This window comes from Chelonia mydas, chromosome 1, assembly GCF_015237465.2.
Source record: "Chelonia mydas isolate rCheMyd1 chromosome 1, rCheMyd1.pri.v2, whole genome shotgun sequence".
Lineage (NCBI taxonomy): Eukaryota > Metazoa > Chordata > Testudines > Cheloniidae > Chelonia > Chelonia mydas.
The window spans coordinates 266,341,169-266,364,726 of record NC_057849.1 but is presented as its reverse complement, the minus strand read 5'-3'; the positions used below and the strand labels follow the sequence as shown (position 1 = coordinate 266,364,726).

General features: G+C 43.2%; 1 protein-coding gene across 13 annotated transcripts in view; it reads right to left on the bottom strand.

Annotated features, from left to right (window-relative positions):
- The window catches only part of NR2C1 (nuclear receptor subfamily 2 group C member 1), a 99,422-nt gene extending 84,378 nt beyond the window's left edge, over positions 1–15,044 (bottom strand). For 7 of the 13 annotated variants that reach the window (XM_037884952.2, XM_037884996.2, XM_037885005.2 and 4 more), the window contains exons 1-2: positions 14,823–14,956; positions 3,098–3,159 (exon numbers count right to left, since the gene is read on the bottom strand). The gene's annotated coding sequence lies outside the window, so the exon portion shown is untranslated. Of the gene's footprint in view, positions 1–3,097; positions 3,160–14,822 lie in introns of all 13 variants that reach the window. The other 6 variants (XM_037884967.2, XM_037884987.2, XM_037885025.2 and 3 more) reach the window with 3 other exon arrangements.
- Positions 15,045–23,558: the final 8,514 nt, after the last annotated feature.

The window sequence follows — 23,558 nt, the reverse complement described above, 5'->3', positions numbered from 1 at the left end:
GGAGTGTTTAGCTCGTACTCCGAAGTAGAGGGGAGGAGGGTGGGTAGTGGAATACCTACAGGGACACACATCTCGAAGAACTTCAATTACTGCACAAGGTGAATAATCTTCTCTTCTTCGAGTGCTGTCCCTGTCGGTGCTCCACTTCAGGTGAACGTAGAGTGGGCGTAACAAATAGATCTATATGAGCGGATTCCCCACATGTGTAAAATATGATGTGTTATTTCATCGTTCAGTTCCCATTCATGCTCTTGGGAAAACTGTCTGCTTAATGTGTCTGCCATTATGTTCAGTCAACCCAGGAGGAATGCTGCTGTCATAGTGACGTTGTGTTTTATGCACCAGATCCATACTTTTAAGGCCTCTGTGCATAAGGAATGGGAATGCGCTCCAGCCTGGGGGTTTCTATATAACATGATGGACAATACTGTCCGTCAGGACCCTTACCGTTTTGTCTCATATAAGAGGGAGGAAATGTAGGCACATATTGAGGACCATCTGATTACAGTCAGCTCTTCAGCATTTTCATGAACGTTTTAGAATACAGCAGCTAGCTGCCTCTCTTTAGATGTGGCATTTACTGACAAAGCTCAATGGGGTTAAAAAAATTGACCTTAAGAAAAAAGACTATATTAGCTTCTCTTCAATGCTGGTAAATAAAAGGTGTGAAAATAAAATTAAAAGTCTCATGCCTAAACAGAAGTACTTTGGGGGGTGGGAGTGGGAACTGATAAACTTTTAACACTTTGTTTTCATTATCACTTCAATACCCTCTCTCAGAAGCTTAAAAATAAAATTGCTTTTCCTTCTGGTTATTGTTCATGTGTTGGCAAACACTGACACATTTCTACAGCCGCAACCCCGGCCATCTATCTGACAGATTGAAATTTATTTGTTAATTTGTTTATTTCCTTATTAGTGAGTGTATCAACATGATTTATGTGAACTAAGGAAAAAGAGCTTGTTCATGCCATCCATCCCTTTTTATACTATTTTCAGATTCATAACAAACGTCTGAAAAGTTGTCCCTTTCTTCAAAAAGGTTTTTTTAATACTTGTTTAGAAAAAAAATCCTTAACAGTATGAGGAATATCAAGTCATGTTGTTCCTTGCTTTTTGTTCTCCTTGGCGAACCACAGAATAAGATTAAAGCTTTCTTTTCCCTTACCTGAAGGAGTGAGGACATGAAATGTTGAACAAAAATCTGTTCTCCCAGCTGTCTAAATTAAACAGGCGTTCGAAGTTTTAAATACTAGAAACCTGTACAGCCATTAGTTGAAAACTGATTTAAATTGGTTTAGTTTGCATTTACAAGTAAATGTATGCCTTTTCTATACACAAAATTGCACTCATTTAACTAAACTGGCACAACATCACGCATTCAGTTAAATTTCTGAGTGTCGACACAAAACTAAACTGCTCTTAGCCAATTTTAAACAGGGGTTTGCACTGGTTTAACAAAATCATTTTCAATCTGATTTTAGTTAGGCCTGGTCTACAAAGTTATATTTATATAACTAAAGGTGTGATGTTATGCTAATTTAACTTAAACCAGGAACTTGTGTAGACAAGGCCTCAGCTGTGTAAGTGTAATCTTTCTTGGTAAATGATGTCTTAACCCTACTAATTCTTCTGCCATCCAGAAAAAACAAAACAGAGAAGACCTGCATTTTTAATGTAAAAAACAAGTTGAACTTTTTAAAAATAAAACAAAACAAACCCCACACCCATAGGCCATCTTTATACATCAAAGAAGACATTTTAAAAATCATACCAGCCTATCTTTATTCTTGTTCACAAGTCAATTTTAGCAGCTTCTTCTGTACAAACCAACAGAAGTGCATCAAAGGGTACTGTGCATATATTGCACAAGTGGCTGTTACTGTTTTGTGACTAAATAGTAAATTTTAGATTAATTAAAAAAATTCCCAGATAGATGAAAACAATTTTAAGGCTGAGTACATTTTATGTTTAAATTATATGACAATGTGGCTCAAAATCAGTAAAGTCAGAGTTAAACCTGAAACACTATTCTTAAAAAGGTGAAGATTTGAGATTTTATTAATTTAAATAAAACTACAGTTTAAAAATTAGTGGCCTGATTTTCAAAAGATGCTGAATAACTAGTTCCATTGACTCCAATGGGACTCCAGTGCCTCTAAAATATATAGATGTGAAACAAACTCAACTATATTCTAAAATAAAAATTATTAAAACTCATTCCTTGTTTACTCACCTGCTATGGTTCAAATAAAACAAAGACTTACGTGTGTTTAACTTTACTCATTGTGAATAGTACCATCGTAATCAACAGGACTAATTGCTGTACATAAAGTTATACATGTGTGTCAGCATTTACAGGGTCGGTGCTTTAGGCATTAACTACATAGGAAAAATTTCAGTATAGCCGAAGATACAAATTTAAACCAATGTAATTACACCAGTATAATCTCCCACATAGAGACTCTTATTTCAGTACAAGACTATGTCTACACTGCAGACCTTACAGTGGCACAGCTGTACTGCTGCAGCTGTGCTGTTTTAAGGTCTCCAGTGTAGCTGCTCTATGCTGATGGGAGAGCTCTCCCGTTGGCATAATTAAACGACCCCCAGCAAGCGGAGATAGCTATGTTGGCAAGAGAGCATCTCCCACCAACATAGCACTGTCCCCACCAGCGCTTCTGTCTCTGAAACTTATGTTGCTCGCACCTTTGACCGACAAAAGTTGTTGTGTAGACACAGCCTAAGAGTGAGTTTCTTCAGTTTAGCTTATGTCACTTGGAAAGGAGCTTAAGCGAAACAAAAAAAAACCCATCCTTATGCCAAAGTAAAAGTGTCTACACAAGGGTTATAACAGTATAACTGGTCAACCTTTCTTGTAGCCTTAGTCTTAGAGTTCAGTGTTCCAGATTTACCCTATAACAACTGGTGACATCAACATCACCTGAAGCAACACTGAGCAATATTTCAGACAATTTTGAAGCTACCAGATCTTACAGGGCAAACATGGAAACCTGAATGAAGTATTGAGAAAGTAAATAAAGAAAAAAATTTGGGATACATATGTACAAAGTGTTGTAGTTCACCTTTAACTTACCTATGGTACCTAGATTACACTTCACACCTCGTATGCATAATCACTCTGTGGAGACTCCTGTGCTGAATTAAACAAAAGATATACCATTTCAGTTTTGTAGATGTTATTATACAGGTTTACAGATTTAGCATAATAATTTTGCATTTTTAAACTCTTATCCATGAATTAGACTGGTAAAAATGCTGATTTTTTAATGAATAATTCAATATTTTTTCAATGTGAATGAATTCTGAACTAGAATTAAGAGCTTCTATCTGAAAATGGGAAATACTCTTCTCAAAACGTTGAGGCTTTGTCTACACTGGCAACTGAATGACAAAACTTTTGTCATTCAGACATGTTAAGTTTTGTCGACAAAAAGCACCAGTGTGAACAGCGCTTTTTCAGCAAGAGTACTCTCCTGCCGAAAAAGCTACCGCCGCTCATTGGGAGTGGAAGTTTTTTTGTCGGCGGGAGAGCTCTCTCCTGCCTACAAACAGCGGCTGCACTGCGTGCCTTTTAGCAGCACAGCCGTGTTGCTAAAAGCTGCATAATGTAGACAAAGCCTGAGTGTTACATTTCACATGAGACAGGAAAGGCCACTCCAAAGCATTTTACTTTCTTCACATGTACTGCTGGGCCAACTGCTCTACTGATGCAGAAAATAATAGACTAATCTGAGCATTAGGCCAATAGTGGATCAATACTTAATGGAAGATCCCTACTTCAGCTTGGAAGCCATCCAGCTATTGAACTCATGTCAAGTTTTCCCACAAGCACATGAACTATAACACCAATGGGAGCAACAGCCAGCCAGCAAAGCCCAAGACTCCTGAGAAACTAACAAACATAGAAATGCATTTCAACAGCGAAGCTTTGGTGCCCTACCAAGTGTATGGTGATCCATTTTTTCCCCTTATTTAAATCACGCAACTTTACACAATCTCATACATTTTCTATAGATTCTGGCCTCTTACATAAACCCTGATAATTGGAAAATATATTCTGCTTTACTGCTAACCCTATGACTCCTGCAGGTAGAGTAAGCACCACTTTCTTTCACATGAATGAATCTTTCTACCTCTCTCCTGAAGAGTTCTCACTACACTGAGAAGTAAAACCCTGTTGCTCAGACAGATTTCTAGATCATTCAAATATTTTTGTCCCTCATCCACCTTCCCTCCCACCCCCAAAGAATCTGTGCTTTTTGCTACTGCACCTGTAAGCAGTTGACATTGTAAGAAAGCAGTATTTTAAATACTCAAGAAATGAGAATAAGCAATAGTTATTTTAATTTCATGATAGAGAAATATTTTTAATAATTAATTTAGTGGATTTTGAAGGGAAATAATTACAAAATATGAATATTTCAGACTCTGAATTTTGGGCTTAAATACTTGAATGTACTCCTTAAGGAGCTTCAGCCTAAACTCTGAATTTCCTTGTTTCCAGTAATATTCTTATTCCTATTCCTATTATTTAATTCCAGGCATGCCCACAACATGCTAAGTGCTTTCTAAGGCATACTTCCTGCTCTGAAGAGCACACCTTATACATATTTTGTTTTCTATATTAATAATAAAAACATTAGTGATAGCTGATTGTTTCTTGTTCCAGAATGTGCATATTGCTCCCTACTAGCCTTTTAAAGCAATGCCACAGATAAACAGAGTAGTGATGTCAGCTTCCGTTGTCCATTTATTGCATTTTCAAACAAGGTCCTTCATACTTTCTCCCATGCCGACCCTCGCAATTGCAAAGAATTCCCCATAAACATCCCCATATCTCCTTTTTATCCTCCTTCCAATCCCTCCATAAAACTCTCCTCTGCAAGGATGTCTACAAAAAACTTGAGAAGTTAGGCCACTGGTGCACTTACTCCCGGGTGAATTATGCATGACTGCACACATGCAGAATTCATGTCTGGCACAGAATTCTATGTTAGTTCAGGAATCATTCTTTTTTGTAAACCGATATAGTTATACTGGTACAACCCCTAGCACTGATGCAGTTATACCATTATAGATTGTTTCCCTTCCTGTATACGAACAAGCTATATCAGTACAAACACATTTATACCAGTACCACTGTATTCACAACTGGGGGGTTGTACCCCTTCAGCTATCTCAATGTAGTTAAAATTGTGCAATTTGTCAGAGCAGACAAGGCCTTTATTCTGCTCTTGAAGAGAAAAATTCAAATCAATGGCTCTCTATCTTTACAAATCAGTCGATGCCATATAGCAAGGACCTAAAAAGAACTATTACCTTAAAAGAAACAAGCATGGTCACTTGTTCTTACTATATGATGGTCTGACTTTTGAAACGTAAACTATCTTTCTAAGAAGCATCCTTATTCTCTCATGCCCTTCTTTATGCTGATACTTGTATGTCAGGAGTTTGTTTCTTAAACTATTCATTCAACGGACACCAACTTCTAAAATTATGACAGAAAAGATAAGATTCACCAGTAAACTCAAAAACAATTCACACACTCATGCATGCTTTATGTTTAATGACAATTTCCATTACAATGCTCCATTATAGGCAATGTAAATGAAAATTTACCACCCCATGGGGGAAACACACCGTAGAAAACTAAACACCAAGCCCTCAATTCCTATTGATACTAATGTAAGCCATGCACATAGAGATGGGTCTTTATACCTAATTTTTATATGAATATATTTTCTTAATTCTAATTTATTATATGGAATCAAAGTCTGCACAAAACTGCATCAGATTATGCCAGATTGTCACCTAAAATCTGTAGCATTCTGTAGCTATTCATTTTACATTAAAAGCTTTACACAACAGCCCAAGTTTTACTATATTTGAGAACATACTTACAAGGATTTGTAAATATTACATAATAATCATAGTGCTGTATGTACACCTGTACTTCAACTAGGACTTCTGGCACAGGAAGTTATACTGGTATAAAGCAGTGTGTGAATTTAAACTGTTATAGTTATACCAGTGTAACTCCCAGTCTGGGCACTCATATTCCACTATAAGAGTACCTTTTTCTGGTTTAGCTTATGTTGTATTAGAAGTGATTTAAGCTAAACTACAAAAATGACCCTTATTGTGGAATAAGTTTGAGTTATACCAGTATAACTATACCAGGTATTATTGGAAAAATCTCCTGTGTATCCCTCAGATATCTGTAAACCATTGTAGGAAAGCTTATCACCCACTCAACAAAAAGTTAATATTATGGAAAGTTTGGTGAAAAGACTGTTTCGTTTCCCTGGACAGTCATAATACCTCACAATGAGACTTCATTAGGTCTCAGAAACCAACTGCGATGGAGCTAATTCTTTAAATGAGAGGCCTCCAAGGAAAACTCATGGGGACTACAGCAATTGATGAAATTTGTAGATGGTTGCTTTCCTCTGAATCAGTAATGAAACAATTGCCCAATATGGGATGTTGCCCTCTTTCATGAGAGATGTTAAACAAAGCTTCCGACTTCTAGCTGGTACAAATTTCAACATTTTTTGCTGTTCTAACATGGATCATTCTGCCTAAATCCCCTATTCAGTTGAAAACGGAAACACGGCTCTTCATTTTCATTCCTAAATTAGTGCCCAGTGTTACTATGTGCTCATTAGAAGGGTGGCATAATTTACTCCAAATTTGCTGATTATATATAAATAGGCATCATAGTTTGTCAAGAACTTTAAGATCCTCTATGATTAAATGTGCTAACTAGAGATAAGTAGAGATTTAAGTACTTATTTTTCTAAGCTGTTTTTAAGCAGCATGTTTCTTCTCCTCCTCCTCTCCCCTTCCCCAGAAGCATCGTTTCAGACACAGGGAGCAAGCAGTACAGCATCACAATTCCCTTCTGTCCATGGTTTGTTCCTCCATTAAACCCAGCCTGGTCAAATCCCTGAGTGCAATGTCCTGCCATCTAATCGGTGGTTGGCCTCTAGGTCTGACTGATGTTGGTTGTGTTTGCGTTATTTTCTGTGAGATCCTATCATCTGTTTGTCTTGTACAGCATCCTCACCACTGTAATCTTTTGACTGCAGCCAATCCCGTACTTAGTTTCACATCCTACTCTCCTCTTAACTTCAAGTGTCTTAAAATCATTCCACTTTATACCTGCCATCTTCCAAAAAACTCTTATCTCTATTGTCTCCAGCCTTCTGATGTTTGTTTCATTTAATGTTGCTGCTTCCAGACCATAAAACAATACCATTGTTATATTGGTTTGATAATTTTTCACTTTTGCACCAAACACGTTTTTATCAGTCCATAATTTCGTCAACTTCTGTGCAGCACTTGTAGCTAATGTACATCTCCTTTTAACCTCATCTTTGATGGAACCATCAGTACAGATGAAGCTTCCTAAGTGCACATAAGATATTATTTGTTCTATGACTTTACCACTGCTGCATTTCTACCTATTGTCCCTTTTCCAAGGTACAGTAAGTGCCAAGACAAGAAAGTAATTGCAAGTCCAAGTCAACTACACCCATTTCCCATGTAGGAAAGAGTACCATCATCAATTCAAATGTGTCTGACAATTGTAGGATGTCATCTGCATCAGCTGAAGAGCTTAACTCTAGATCACCCAATGTCATGCCCTCCAACTCATCTACCATTCTTAATATCCAATTTAAGAACATGATGAAAGGCCATGGTGATTTCAGGCCCCCTTGTTTTATACCAAACTTTGACTTGAAACAGCTGCTTAATTTACCACCAATTCTTATGGCACTCTGGGAGTTTCCATACATAACTTTTATAACTGCAGTTATCCTATGTGGAACTCCATAGGATTTTACTCCTTTCCATAATGCATCCTTCCAAACCAAATCAAATGCCTTAGTGAAGTCAATGAAAACAACAAACATCTTCAATTCCCATTCTTACCCTCCCCCAAATAACTGTCAGAGTGGGTATATCTGAACAATGCAACTTTGACCTGGTCTAAAGCTGCACTGTTCTTCGCCTGCTACATCCTCTAAAACTGACCTTAATTTGTTAATAATTACTTTCATCATTCTTCCTGGTACTAATAATAAGCCTGTACCTCTATAATTATTTGGATTGGGAGGATTGCTTTTCTTCAGCACTGATACAACTGTTGCCTTCAGCCAGTCATCCAGTACCTCCCTCATGCTCCCATACCTTTTAAAGTATTTTTCCTAATGCTTTGATAGCACTTGTCCCATCAGGTTTTAGCTGCTCAACTATTATATTATCTATGCCTGCAGCTTTCCCATTGTTTTAACTGCTTCACTGCTCTATTTCTTTTTCTGATGGTGATTCAGTGCTAATATCTATTCTGCCTTGCAAGCTGCCCTGTTCATCCAGCATACACAGAATGCTTGCATCTGGATGAACTACAGAGTTCAGCACTTTGTCAGAATGCTCCTTCCAGCACTTCTTCAGCATTTGTCAGTTCACTGGTGGCCTCTCTTACCATTTGTATCATCGTCCTGACTGTGTTTCCATGCAACTTAACCTTACTGTATATAGTTTTACATTTTTTGCTTCATTTTTATTATTTATAAAGCACTGCAGAATTGGTCTCCTTTACCAGTGGCCTCAGAAGCATTCCTTGAAAAAGTTACAAAACTTAGTTCAGTAGTTTAGTACCAGGAAGTTCAAGCGGCACAAAAATCTAAACCAGCAGTTCTCAAATTGTAGTCCAAAGAGCCACATTTCTCACAATGGCAAAGGAGTCTTTGAACAGTAATATTTCCTATGAGCAGCAGCCCAATCCAGGACTCTGAAGAGTACCAGAGGATTGGGGTTTTTTGTCTAACAAAAATTACTTAAGCAACTACGCACACCCCTCTTCGGTGCTTCATGTTTTTGTATATTGTTTCTATATGATCATATTTGCACACATCAACATTTACGAGAGTCAGACAAACTGAAAGACAGACAACAGCAACAACCAAGGAAATTTAAAATAGATGAGTCTACAAGCAAATAAGGGGAGATTTGATACTTGTAAGCATAAAATGTGGAGGAAGAAGCAACCAGGCTTATATCTGCACCAGTCACATTAAAGCATCTTTTCCTCATAACTTTAATGCTATCCTGATATTAATTTTTCATATTAAACACTGCAGTTGGAGGAAAGATAAGGGAACAGGACTGCTAGGAAAGGTGATCGATGAAAGAATCCACCTCTGGAAAAAAAATTTAGAAGCACTGAACTAAAATATGGTATTTTGCCAGGCTAGTGGAAGTAACCTATTATATCTTATTCCCTGCTGCATTCAAAGTCCTATATTCCATAGTGACATCCTTCCCCTTTCTAAACAGTGTAAAAAAAGTAAATCTTCCATACAGATTTTCACTAATTCCATTTGTACAGGAATTTCTTTTTAGTTTGAAAATATACTGCTAATGAAGGGCATACTTTTTTTTTGCTTCTTATGCATTCAAAAAACTTGAATTTTCTAAAAAAAAAAAAAAAAAAAAAAATCTGCTTGTCTTTCCCTTACAAATAGTAGGTATTTATAGTGGTGCCCACAATATAGTATACAAAAATTAAGGAAGACACATAACTTGTCCCAAAGAGCTTACAATGTGATCTTTTCAGTTATCCTCTGAATTTTGAGGTCTTGCAACCTTTGATTGAAGGAGCAAGCATTTTTAATGTTTAAAAGATATTTTTGCCTGTAATTCCCAGGTTAAATGGGAAATGAAAAAGATTTAAACAGACTGAATAAAAATAATTTCCCCCTCAGTCAGGTTTCACTTGTGTCTAATGTCAAGTTTACTAGATCTTTAGCTGTCCATGGAGCTAAAAAAAACAAACAAACAAAAAAAACACCACACAGACTAGATCTCAATTTCTAATGCAAAGCAGAAGATACAAAATAGAGGTCCTTTATACTTTACAGTGGGGTAGTCAACAGGTGGACTGCAGGCCAAATCCGGACAGCCAGACACTTTTGAAGGGACTGCAAAATCTTTTTATTTATTTATGCTTACATCCCCTGTTGCTGCCTTTGAAAGCCCAAGCTGTCACCATGGGGCAACGTAAGTGCTACAGGCGATGTAAGTGCGGGTCTGACAGCCTGCAGCCCGGCCACCCCAGGCAGGGCTGACAGTCGAGAGCCCCTAGCATGGGTATAAACAGCAGTATAACCACTGAGGCACTGTTTAGGCAAGTATAGTGTAGACACACCTGAAGGGTGGAGGTATGTGTGCGAGTACATACCCGCATGGCTCTCTACTTGCCCAAGCCATGCCCTCCCATCTATCACTGCTATTTTTAGCAGACAGTGGAATGCCCCCATAATCTTTGTAAAGATGTTGGAACAGGATTCTAGGATTAAATGAAGACATCTAAAACTTCACCTCTACCCCGATATAACGCAACCCAATATAACATGAATTCAGATATAACGCAGTGAAGCAGCACTCCGGGGGGGGGGGGGGGGGGGGGGGGGGGGTGTGCTGCACGCTCCGGTGGATCAAAGAAAGTTCAATATAACGCAGTTTCACCTATAACACGGTAAGATTTTTTGGCTCCCAAGGACAGCGTTATATCAGGGTAGAGGTGTATATATGGAGTATCATGGCTAAGAACAGTGACAATTTATAGTTTTCCTTAGGCAAATAAGTGTACAAAGTGTTCTTTTTCTCACATTTATTAGCTGTAGTTTTCATTCTCTCTCGTGAGAGAGCCAACACCATTTTCTCACCAAATATACACAAGATGCTGTCTCAGAGTAGCAGCCCTGTTAGTCTGTATTTGTAAAAAGAAAAGGAGTACTTAGAGTCTCTAAGGTGCCACAAGTCCTCCTTTTCTTTTTCAAGATGCTGTGAAATCCTACAGTATTTGTTTTCAGCTTTGCAGAATCAAGATGACAAAACCTCAACTACTTGTGCTCAGAAGCCAGGAGAATAAGCACATACTTGACAGGCTATTTTAGAATCCTGACACAGAGATGAGTCCCCGGTATTTGGAAATTGGCCTTACTTTTGCAGAATCAAATAATCAATACAGAGACCATAGCTTATCTTTTCTCCCATGTGACAACTTTGCTTCACAAACTGTGGTAAAACTACAGTAACTTTATTAGATGGAGAAACTGTATGTTTATTACACATTAACCAATACAATTCATGCACAGTAAACTAATAAGTAAAACAACTAAAAATACATATATCAACATACAAAATTTAAGCAATGTAATAGTCAACATTTGGTCACTATAAATACTTTCAATCTTATGTTACATAGGGAAATCGATATTAACAAAACAGATAACTTTGAATCTAAATACTCTGTAAATACATTTCACATCCGAGCAATACTGACAGAAACTTTGTCAATAGCAACTACAGTCCCATTATTATTGAGCCATCACTTAAAAGAGCTCCTTTTCAGTAATCTACAGAAAAATTTAGAGTTAACTGAAGATAGATGAGTTGGAATCATCCATCAAAGCTCTATTCTGTAGAAACCATGATGTTCAACCTCAAGGGTGAAGCTTATAAGAGCAGGCAACAGCTTTTTTGGCACCAGGACCAAAGCTATGGAACTCATTAGAGAAGATAAAAATGCCCACAAAGCGCACTGCCTTCAGAATGAAAAATAAAACATATGTATTTGATTTAGCTTTCTCACAGCTACAAGTAAAAACAGTAAAGAATGAGAAAAGGAGGAAGAGAAATAAATCTGTTAAGAGATAGCCCCAGGAGTCCTGGGAAAAAACAGAGGATAGTTAGATCACTGGCCTACAGTGATTTTTGTTCTCCCCGAGACATTCAGATACTAAGGTGACAGATGCCTATGCCTATTTAAGATGATGTCTCTTTCCAATAGTCTAAGAATCATATACAGCAACTCTTTTCAGACAAGAAACACCGCCTCCAGAAAGCCATTTCAAATTATAGGATGTGGCAAGAGCAACAGGGAATGGCCAAATTAACTTTCCCCAAAACAGAAAAACTACGAAGAAAAGTGTAAACAGAAAGACAACACAGAACAAGGTCATTTCTTCTGACTCTGCAGTGGTTCCACATTTCATTTTTAACAATGTTTTCTGTGGAAGAACTGCCCAGTTCCAACTGACTAAAATGTTGAGCTATAATTTTTTTAAAATAAACAAACATTAGCATGATGGGGTCCAGATCCAGAACTAGGGCTCCTACATGCTTCAATAATACAAATAAATAAGAATAGTGCCAGTGCCTACAATATTAGCACACATATCTCCTTTCAAGAGTAGCCACTACCAGTTACAAACACATGATTTAATATGCACTCAATGAGTATCTCAGTGTTTGGCAAGAAGTCTGGCTAGCCTTGCCCTGTACTAAAGTCAATGTCCACTTCAACAAATGTATTTTGGCAAAAATGAAACAGTTATTACAAAATACATATGTGTTTTACAGGGTACAGACTGTGCCTTTTGAATTTGACCAGTACCTAGCACATTTTGGGCACTAATGGGGACAACTAATAATAATAATAAAAAAAAACCACTAGGGCAAAACGAGTGGAAAACAGTAAGTCTGACATATCAATTATACAGCAGCCTGTCAGAATCTGTAAGACAATTTCCATGCAAAAAAAGCAAACATCATTCTGGGATGCATTAGCAGGAGTATTGAAAGCAAGGCACGAGAAGTAATTCTTCTGCTCTGCACTGATTAAACCTCAACTGGAGTATTGTGTTCAGTTTCAGGAATGATGTGGACAAATTGGACAGACTCCAGAGAAAAGCAACAAAAATGATTAAAGGTCTAGAAAACATGACCTATGAGGAAAGATTGAAAAAACTGGGTTTGTTTAGTCTGGAAAAGAGAAGACAGAGGGGTCATGATAAAAGTTTTCAAGTATGTAAAAGGTTGCTACAAGGAGGAGGGGGAAAATTGTTTTTCTTATCTTCTGAGGATAGGACAAGAAGCAATGGGCTTAAATTGCAGCACAGAAGGTATACGTTGGACATTAGGAAAAACTTCCTAACCGTCAGAGTGGTTAAGCACAGGAATAAATTGCCTCGGGAGGTTGTGGAATCTCCATCATATGATTTGACAAGAGCCGGTTAGACAAACACCTGACAAGAATGGTCTAGATAATACTTAGTCCTGCCATGAATGCAAGGGACTAGACTAGATGACCTCTCAAGATTCCTTCCAGTCCTATGATTCTACCTTCATACTGTATTAAAAAAGAAAAATATCAGTCTTCACTAAACCTGCATGCAGTGTAGTTGTAGCTTGTTGCTTTCAGGATTATAGAGAGACAAAGTGAGTGAGGCAATATTTTCACTAAACGTGGACAGTCAGGGGACTGTCAATGGAATGAAGCCTTGCCCCCTCCAAATCTTGGTTACTAGTTTGTCTGGAACAGATCTGCACCAAAAATTTTCATCAACCAACCCAGCTTTAACATCTAGTGTCTTAGCTGGTGTGAGTGGATAGTCTGTCCAGCTCACACTAACATCCGCATCAATTTGCAGCCTGACTGTATCAACCAAAACACTGAGTGGGAGTGTCTACCGAGGAAGCTTGCCACAGCACCCACGAAGAGCTTTCAAATCAGGTTTAATACAGTGATGGGATAAAATAGGGAAGAATATTGCCAGTGAATGGCCTATACTGTACTTGGAGAACTTTTCAGTCTCTAGGGTTGTCAGACAAACACCAGGTTAATAAGTTCGTGGGGGAGGGGGGGAGAACGTGGGCGGAGAGAAAACAAAAAACTTTCCTGTGTACCATGCAAGCACTGCCTTCATTCTGACAGGTCGCTAAGTTGAAGGAGTCTTGGTTGCACAGTCACACACCTGGGCACTCGCTGCCGCTTTCTAGTAAAATGGCTGCTACCAGGAGTGAACTTGTTCTCTATTTCGATTAGAAAGTTGATATTCAGCCAGCACATTTCACAGCCCACCGATGCGGGCAGCTTTTTTCTCTGTGACGAAGGAGACAAAAGGCGAGGCGGGGACACCTTTCGCCTGACACCTCCCCACACACACCCCGGCAGGGAAAGAGGCTGGCGCGGCCTTTACTGCTGTCACTTGAAAGGTGGCGTGAGACAAGCCTCTACCCCGGGGCGGAGTACGGGGCCCATGCAGCTCAGGTCGGGAGCGCCCTTGGGGCCGGCCTGCAGCTAGACAGTTCCCTACCGAGCGGGGGGACCGAGGCAGGGCCCAGCCTCCTCCTCTGCCCGAGCGGCCGCGGTCAAACCCGCACGGGACGCTCGGCCCACACAAAATGGCTGCTGCGGCCGCCTGTGCGCTCACGGGGAAGGGGAGACCCGGGCGCTAACGCCCCGCAACCTAACGGGCCAGACCCGCTCCCTGCCTCCGCCCTCCCCAGCGGCCCTGGGGGCTCCCGCCCGGCGGGAAAGGGGGAAGCTCAGACACTCCCTCGGGCGGGCAGAGGAGCCAAAGCCGCAGCGCTGGGAGCCCGGCACAGGAGCCGCCCCCCATCCCCACTGCCGGGCGGGCGGGCGGAGCGGGCCCCGGGGCGCGGCCGGGATCCGGGGAGGGGAGACACAAGCTTTTCCTGTTAGGTGAAAGGTCAGGAGAGCGCGGAGCCGCCGCCCTCCCGGGGAAGCCAGGACGGAGCCGCCCGCCCGCCCGGGGACAGACAGAGGGGGCCGCTTCCCCGGCTCCTGCGGGACGCGGCGCGGGCTGGGGACGGGTGAGAGCCGCCCCCAAGCGGCGCAGCGCCTCCAGGCCAGGCCCCGCATAAGCCGCTGCCGAGCCCGGGGGAGGAAAGCGGCTGCAGGCCAGCCCGGCCGCTCTCACCTGGCGGGCCCAGCTCCCGGCGGCCTCTCCTGGGGGGTTATTTGTCGGTGGCGGCTCCGGCTCCGGGAGGTCAGAGTTCGTGACCCCGCCCCTCCGCTTCGCGCGGCGCTCCGCCCTCCTTGCGCCTGTCCCCGACCCGCGCCTGCGCACACAGCGAGCCCGCTGGGAGGGGCGCGTGCGGAGCGCGCAGCGCGGGGACGCCGGTGGGAGGGAGCGGGAAGAGGCCGGAGTGGGCGGGGCGAGGAGTCCAGTGGAGGGGGCGAGGCCCCGGGAGCCACGGGCGGTCGTTGGGCGGGGCCTGTCCCCGGCACGTGTGGTTCTGCAGGCGGGAGGGTGGGGGGAGCCGGGCCCGGCGCGGTCCCAGGCGGCCGGGAAGCCCCATGAACAGGGGGCGCGGCCGTGGGACGCCGCTTGCTTTGAGGAACCCGGGGCAGAGAGCAGTGACCAGCCCTCCCGGCACAGCCCCTTACTGACGCGGGGAGGGGGGCTGCTCTGGGTAGCCATTAGTCAGTCCTGCCCACCTCTGACTTGTAGGGTTGTCAGGGGTCCAGTTGTTGACCAGAACGACCACTCAAAAAGGGACCCCGGTGGCTCCGGTCAGCACCCTGAACCCCCGCCCCCCAATCTGTACTGTACAACTCACACCCAACGCCCCTCTAGGCTCACTCCCAGGTGCCTTCCCAGCAATTTACTTCCCTCTCCCTCAGCGCCTCTGTTATCCGACTCCCCCAGGCCTGTGCACTGTTTTGAGGGGTGTGGGAAATGCATTTCTGTACTGTAGTTTAAATGAATTATTACTCAAGAGTTCTGTATTAATACACCTAGTATGAACTCTATTTGTTAAAAAACATTTCCTGAATCTTTTTTGTTTTCTGTATTGTTACAGACATACTGGCTGACAGGTATTTTGAAATAAATTACCCAAATAATTGAAACTGGCATGACTATATTGTGTTACTTTGACAAATAAAATGTGCAGAATTTTAAAATATTGTGTGCAGAATTCCCTCAGGAATATGTAGTCAGCCCACAGCCCCCAAGCCAAGGTAAAAAACCACGTTTTGCCACGTGAACGCTGTTCTAGCTGCATCTGTTTCTAACATCATGTGGGCAACCAGCATGGGCCAACCTACTGGACGGTCTAACCAGGTCTATACTGATCATTACCTGTGGAGCTTCAGCATTGGCACACACATCTCCTGCTGGCATCCATGTTTTAACCTGGTTTTTCCAAATTGCTCTGAGGGAGAATGCTGCTCCAATGGACTGCTCTATCAATGCTTTGGTAGGATGTGTGTCCTCAAATGTACCTATTAAGAGTGAAGGTCCAGAAATTGTAAGCAAATGTCTTCATGTCCTAATCTGGATTTTGCTTAATTTGATTAAGAACATAAAAATGGACATACTGGATCAGGCCCATACAGGCTTTCTCTAGCCCAGTATCCTGTTTTCTGACAGTGGCCAGAGTCCTATCCTCTAAAAGGAGTGAACACAACAGGGCAATTTACCCTAACCCAGTCATCCAGTCCCACCTTTTGGCAGTCAGGGGTGTAGAGACATCCAGAGCATGGGGTTGCATCCTTGACCATCTTGGCTAATAGCCATTGTTAGACCTGTCCTCCATAAATTTATCTAATTCTTTTTTGAACCCAGTTATAGTTTGGCCTTCACAACATCTCCTGGCAATGAGTTTCAGAGGTTGACTGTGCATGGTGTGAGGAAGTATTTATGTTCGTTTTAAACCTGCTGCCTATTAATTTAACTGATTGTGAATTAGCTCCTTTAAATAGCAGCCCTTTGCCTGGGGGCTGGTCTGGTCTCCGGCTGCTGCTTCCAGGCTTATGTTGTCCAGTCACTGTTCCCATATCCTTATTGGCAAGAAGAGATGGCTAGAATACTGACAAGACTCCCTTTAGCCATAGCTCTGAGTCCTTGGCCATGAACTATGCTCTCATGAACTGGATCTCTGGTGAAAGCAGGGCCGGCTCTAGGCACTGGCAAAACAAGCAGATGCTTGGGGCAGCACATTCCTAGGGGCAGCATTCCTGCACCGGCCATGCCACCCCTAGAAATGTGCCCCCACCGCCCCAGCTCGCCTCCACTCCTCCTCCTCCCCTGAGTGCGCCGCCTCCCTTCGGGCGCTTCTCCCCCCTCCCTTCTTCCCAGGCTTGCCACACCCGAAACAGCTGTTTCGCACGGCAAGCCTGGGAGGAAGGAGAAGCCAAGCAGCAGCGCGCTCGGGGAAAGCGGCGGTGGTGGAGCGGAGGTGAGCTGGGGCGGGGAGCTGTTCCTCTAACCCCCCACCCCCCCACCCTCGCTCATCTCGCCTGAGAGGGATGGAGGAGAAGCGGAGCGGCGGCGTGTTCAGGGGAGCAGGCGGAGCGGAGGTGAGCTAGGGCAGGAGGTTGCAGGGGGGAGCCACAGGAAGCAATGGGGGGGGTGGAAAATGCGGCACGCCTGGGGGAGGAGGTGGGGCCGGGGATTTGGGGAAGGGGCGGAGTTGGGGCGGAGCCGGGGGCGGCCAAACATTTTTTTGCTTGCGGCGGCAAAAATCCTAGAGCCGGCCCTGGGTGAAAGACATCACAACAAGACCTGTAGCATTGAAGTTCTGGAAGATTCTAATTATATATATTCTACTACAGCAGCCCTAAATATATAGATGCAGCCTAGAACAGCTTTGGAGCTCTCCAAAGCAGGAGAAACCAGCTCCTAGTCAGAAGCCGTGCAAGGAGCAGCCAGACACATGAACATTCCAATCAGTCAGCTGTAATAGGTTCGTCCTCAGGCATCAGAGCAGTGGCTTAAGTTGTCCTCTTCCTCAGCTTCATTCTCACAAGTCATCTTGATTTACAACTGACCTGGCTGAACTGAAGCAAGAGGAAAGATGACTACAGGGTCCTGGCAGTCATCTCATTGGGAACCTGCATGATTGCCTCAAATATATTTTGAATTCTCATGCCAAAGCTGTGCAATAGACCAGTCGTTCTCAAACTTTATTTTCGTGGACCACTTGAAAATTGCTGAGGGTCTCAGCGGACCACTTAATGATCTTTCCAAATGTTGTTTGTACCGTTAGCTAACTATTGTAAAGTGCTTTGGATAAAAGCGCTATATAAACAAACCCTTAATAATAATAAATGGTTTTTTTCTACAAATAAAAGCACACAACTCATATTTTAATATCAGTAGTCTTACCTTTCTAATACGATGGACGTGCCCTCTCTCCCCTGCCGCAGCAGCCCCTGAGCTGGGGCTGGGAAGAAGAGGAGGTCTCTCCCCTGCCACAGCAGCCACAGAGCTGAGGCTGGGAAGGAGAGCTGTCTCTCCCCAGCAGCCACAGTCCTGGAGCTAGGGAAAGTCACCACTTTCTCTGGCTGCCGCAGCCCCGCACATCCCAAATTCCCCCCAACCCCTCTTCTTACCCCACTGCCCCCTCCCACCTACCCCCTATTCCCCCCACGGCCACCACCATGCCTGCATGGCTCCACTAAATTAGGTGGGTGGTCCTTCATTTTCTCATGTGCAGCCAGCCAGGTGCGCACCTTAGAGGGAACTATCCACGGACCACCTGAATGGAGTCCATGGACCACAGTTTGAGTACCTCTTGAATAGACGAAACAACAAATAGTTCTTATGTGGTACTTTCATCAGTACATCTCAAAGTGCTTTCCTAGGGAACAGATCATTATCCCCATTTTACAGATGGTGAAACTGAGGCACAGAGCAGAGAAATGACTGCCCGAGATCTCTTAGCAGGCAAGTGGCAGAGGGGGAAATAGAATCCAGTTCTGCTCAGTCCAGTGTTATATCAAAAAGTACAAAAGTATCTTTGCCGTGATTATAGCATGGGCAAAGCATCAAAGGATGTGTTTTGAGATGTGGATAGCTTGGTTAATCCAAACAGTCAATGCTCAGTGGCTCACTTAAGTGCCTACCATTGTGAGTAACATGTTCTACCTTGCAGATTCAAAACAATCTACAATATCATGAAGAGATAAATGGTAGGTGGTCTGAATGTCATCCAGTTTTGCTCATAGTGGTGCTAGGAGCAATTCATTCAACCACCAGTGCTTTGGAACTACGACCTTCCTGGCGAGTGATGACCAGCAGGGAATAACTTTGCTGGTTAAACTTGTCAGTGCTTCCACTAAGGGCTGGTCTACACTACGAGGTTAGGTCGAATTTAGCTGCATTAGGTAGATTTTATAAGCAATGCAGCTACACAACCAACCCTGTTCCGTCAACCTAAGGGCTCTTAAAATTGACTGCTGTACTCCTCGACGAGGGAAGTAGCGCTAAAATCGACCTTCTTGGGTCAAATTTGGGGTAGTGCAGATGCAGTGTTGTGAAATTCGATGGTATTGGCCTCTGGGAGCTATCCCAGAGTACTCCAATGTGACCACTCTGGACAGCACTTTCAACCCCAATGCACTAGCCAGGTACACAGAAAAAGCCCCGGGAACTTTTGAATTTCATTTCCTGTTGGTCAGCGTGGCAAGCTCAGCAGCACAGGTGACCATGCAGTCCCAGAATTGCAAATGAGCTCCAGCATGGAGCGAATGGGAGACACTGGATCTGATTGCTGTATGGGGAGAAGAATCTGTACAGGCTGAACTCCAATAAAAAAGAAGAAATTTTAATAGATAGGCCAAAATCGCACAAATCATGGTGGAGAGAGGCTACACCAGGGACACACAACAGTGCCGCATGAAAGTTAAGGAGCTGAGGCAAGCCTACTACAAGACAAAGGAGGCAAACGGTCGTTCTGGGTCGGAGCCCCATACATGCTGCTTCTATGATCAGCTGCATGCCATTCTAGGGGTGGACCCTACCAGTACCCCACCACTGTCCGTGGACACCTGCAAGGGGGGAGTTTCACACAACATGGAGGAGGATTTTGTGGATGAGGAAGAGGAAGAGGAAGAGGAGAATGCGCAGCAGGCAAGCAGAGAACCTTTTAATCACCCTGGAGCCAATACTATGGGAAAGGAGGGCTCTGCAGTTTGAAACCATTCCTACATGTTATGAAGGCAGAAGAAGCCAACCCCATGTACTCTTTGGCTTACCATGATTTCCTGGAAACCAAATTCTGTTGCCCAGTGGTGTGTGATGTGTCACCATACCAGCAGGTGCTCAATATAAAAGGCAAAATGCGACCTTGTACCTAAAGCACATGTGCTGTCTTTGCTGTGAATTGTTTGATTCACTGTGAAAGAGTCTCCCTTTTGTTCTCAGACATGTATCTTCTTAAATTTTTTCTCCCTTTTTATCCTCCCTGCAGGTGCAAATGTTTCTATGCTCCCCATATCAACTCTGTCCCTGAGGTTACCACAGATTAGAAGGCAAAAAAACAACACTCGGGATGACATGTTTTCCGACCTCAGGCAGTCCTCCCACACTGATAGGGCACAGCTGAATGCATGGAGGCATTCGGTGGCAGAGGCCAGGAAAGCATTCAGTGAGTGTGATCAGAACATGCAGGAGGAGATGCTGAGGCTAATTGGGGAACAAACGGACATTATCAGGCATCTGGTAAAGCTGCAGGAAAGGCAACAAGAGCACAGAGCACTGCATCTATTGTATAAACACCTGCCCTCCTTGCCAAGTTCCATATCCTCCTCACCCAGACGCCCAAGAATGCGGGGGCGGGGGCCCTCCGGGCACCCAGCCACTCCACTCCACTCCACTCCAGAGGATGTCCCAAGCAACAGAAAGCTGTTATTCAAACAGCTTTGATTTGTAGGGTGGCTACAATAAGCAATGTGGCTTTGTCCTTCCCTCCTTCCTGACCTCATCCGGGCTACCTTGTCAGTGATCTCTCTCTTTTTTTTTTTTAATAAATAAACAATGCATGGATTCAAAACAATAGAGACTTTATTTCCTTTGCCAGCTGTGGTTGAAGGGGAGAGCGGGATTGCCTACAGGGAAGTAAATTCAACAAAGAGGCGGTTTTGCATTAAGAAGAAAAACAACTGTCACACCATAGCCTGGCCAGTCATGAATCTGTTTTTCAAAGCCTCTCTGATGAACAGCATGCCTAGCTGTGCTCTTCTAATCGCCCTGGTGTCTGGCTGTTCAAAAGTGGCCACCAGATGATTTGCCTCAACCTCCCACCCCGCCATAAACGTCTTCCCCTTACTCTCACAGATATTATGGAGCACACAGCAAGCAGCAATAACAATGGGAACATTGGTTGTGCTGAAGGTCTAACCTAGTCAACAAACAGCGCCAGCGGGCTTTTAAATGTCCAAAGGCACATTCTACCACCATTCTGCACTTGCCTCTGCCTGTAGTTGAACTGCTCCTTACTACTGTCCAGTAGTACTGTCCGTACTGCCTGTGTACGGCTTCATGAGCCATGGGAGCAAGGGGTAGGCTGGGTCCCCAAGGATAACTATTGTAATTTCAACATCCCCAGCGGTAATTTTCTGGTCTGGGAAGAAAGTCCCTTCTTGCAGCTTTTCAAACAGCCTGGAGTTCCTAAAGATGCGAGCGTCGTGCACCTTTCCGAACCATCCCACACTGATGTCAGTGAAACGTCCCCGTGATCCACCAGTGCTTGCAGCACCATTGAGAAGTACCCCATGTGGTTTATGTACTGGCTGGCAAGGTGGTCAGGTGCCAAGATAGGGATGTGTGTTCCGTCTATCACTCTGTGACAGTGAGGGAATCCCGTTGCAGCAAAGCCATCCACTATGACCTGCACGTTTCCCAGAGTCACTACCCTTGTTAGCAGAAGGTCACTGATTGCCCTGGCTGCTTGGATCACAGCAGCCCCCATGGCAGATTTGCCCACTCCAAATTGATTCCCGACTGACTGGGTAGCAGTCAGTTGCAAGGCGTTGCAAGCTTCCACAGGGCTATCGCCACTCACTTCTCAACTGTCAGGGCAGGTCTCATCTTGGTATTCCTGCGCTTTAGGGTAGGGGAAAGCAACTCACAAAGTTCCATGAAAGTAGCGTTATGCACGCGAAAGTTTCGCAGCCACTGGGAACCATCCCATACCTGCAACACTGCCACAATGATGTCCCAATTGCCACATTCTGTGCTTTCAGGAACGTCTGTGTCCATGTCCTCCTCACAATTGTCCACGTGATGGCGGCTCCTAGCCAGGTTCTGCACATACTGCAGGATAATGCGCGAGGTGTTTACAATGCTCACAACAGCAGTGCTGAGCTGAGCAGGCTCCATGCGTGCCGTGCCATGGCATCTGCACGGGTAACCCAGGAAAAAAGGCATGAAACGATTGTTTGCCTTTGCTTTCAAGGATGGAAGGAGGGAGAGAGTCACAGAGCCTGGGTCTACAGTTTCTAGCTTGTGCTACCGTACTAAAAATGTTTGGATTGAGGCTTGGCTCTGAAGCCCAGGGAAGGAGGTTGGTTTCAGAACTCAAGCTCCAGGCTGAATGTCGAGGTGGATATTTTTAGTGCCATAGAGTGAGCCAGACTCAGACTCCCTACTGCAGGTTTTTTTTTTGCCATGTAGATATACCCTAAGAGAACAGTTTTATTTGAAAAAATTAGAGCTGTCAAGTGATTAAAAAAATTAATCACAATTAATCACACGATTAAAAAAATTAATCACACTGTTAAACAATAATAGAATACCATTTATTTAAATAGTTTTGGATATTTTCTACATTTTCAAATATATTGATTTCCATTACAACACAGAATACAAAGTGTACAGTGCTCACTTTATATTTATTTTTGATTACTATTTCTTTTTTTACAGTGCAAATATTTTTATTTTTCAGTTCACCTTATACGAGTACTGTAGTGCAATCTCTTTATCATGAAAGTTGCACTTACAAATGTAGAATTATGTACAAAAAACCCACTACATTCAAAAATAAAAATGTAAAATGTTAAGGCCTACAAGTCCACTCAGTCCTACTTCTTGTTCAGCCAATCACTCAGACAAACAAGATTGTTTACATTTGCAGGAGATAATGATGCCTGTTTCTTGTTTACAATATCACCTGAAAGTGAGAACAGAGGTTCGCATGGCACTGTTTTAGCTGGCGTCGCAAGATATTTATGTGCCAGACGTGCTAAAGATTCATATTTCCCTTCCTGCTTCAACCACCATTCCAGAGGACATGCGTCCATGCTGATAACGGGTTCTACTTGATAACCATCCAAAGCAGTGCGGACTGACACATGTTCATTTTCATCAGCTGAGTCAGATGCCACGAGCAGAAGGTTGATTTTCTTTTTTGGAGGTTCAGGTTCTGTAGTTTCTGCATCAGAGTGTTGCTCTTTTAAGACTTCTGAAAGCATGCTCCACACCTCGTCCATCTCAGATTTTGGAAGGCACTTCAGATTCTTAAACCTTGGGTCGAGTTATGTAGCTATCTTTCGAAATCTCACATCGGTACCTTCTTTGCGTTTTGTTAAATCTGCAGTGAAAGTGTTTTTAAAACAAACAACATGTGCTGGATCATCATTTGAGACTGCTAGAATATGAACTATATGGGAGAATGTGGGTAAAACAGAGTAGGAGACGTACAAATCTCCCTCAAGGAGTTCAGCCAAAATTTAGTTAATGCATTCTTTTTTTAACGAGCATCATCAGCCTGGAAATATGTCCTCTGGAATGGTGGCCAAAGCATGAATGGGCATACAAATGTTTAGCATATCTGGCACATAAATACCTTGCAATGCTGGCTACAAAAGTCCCATGCGAATGTCTGTTTTCAGTTTCAAGTGACATTGTAAATAAGAAGCGGGCAGC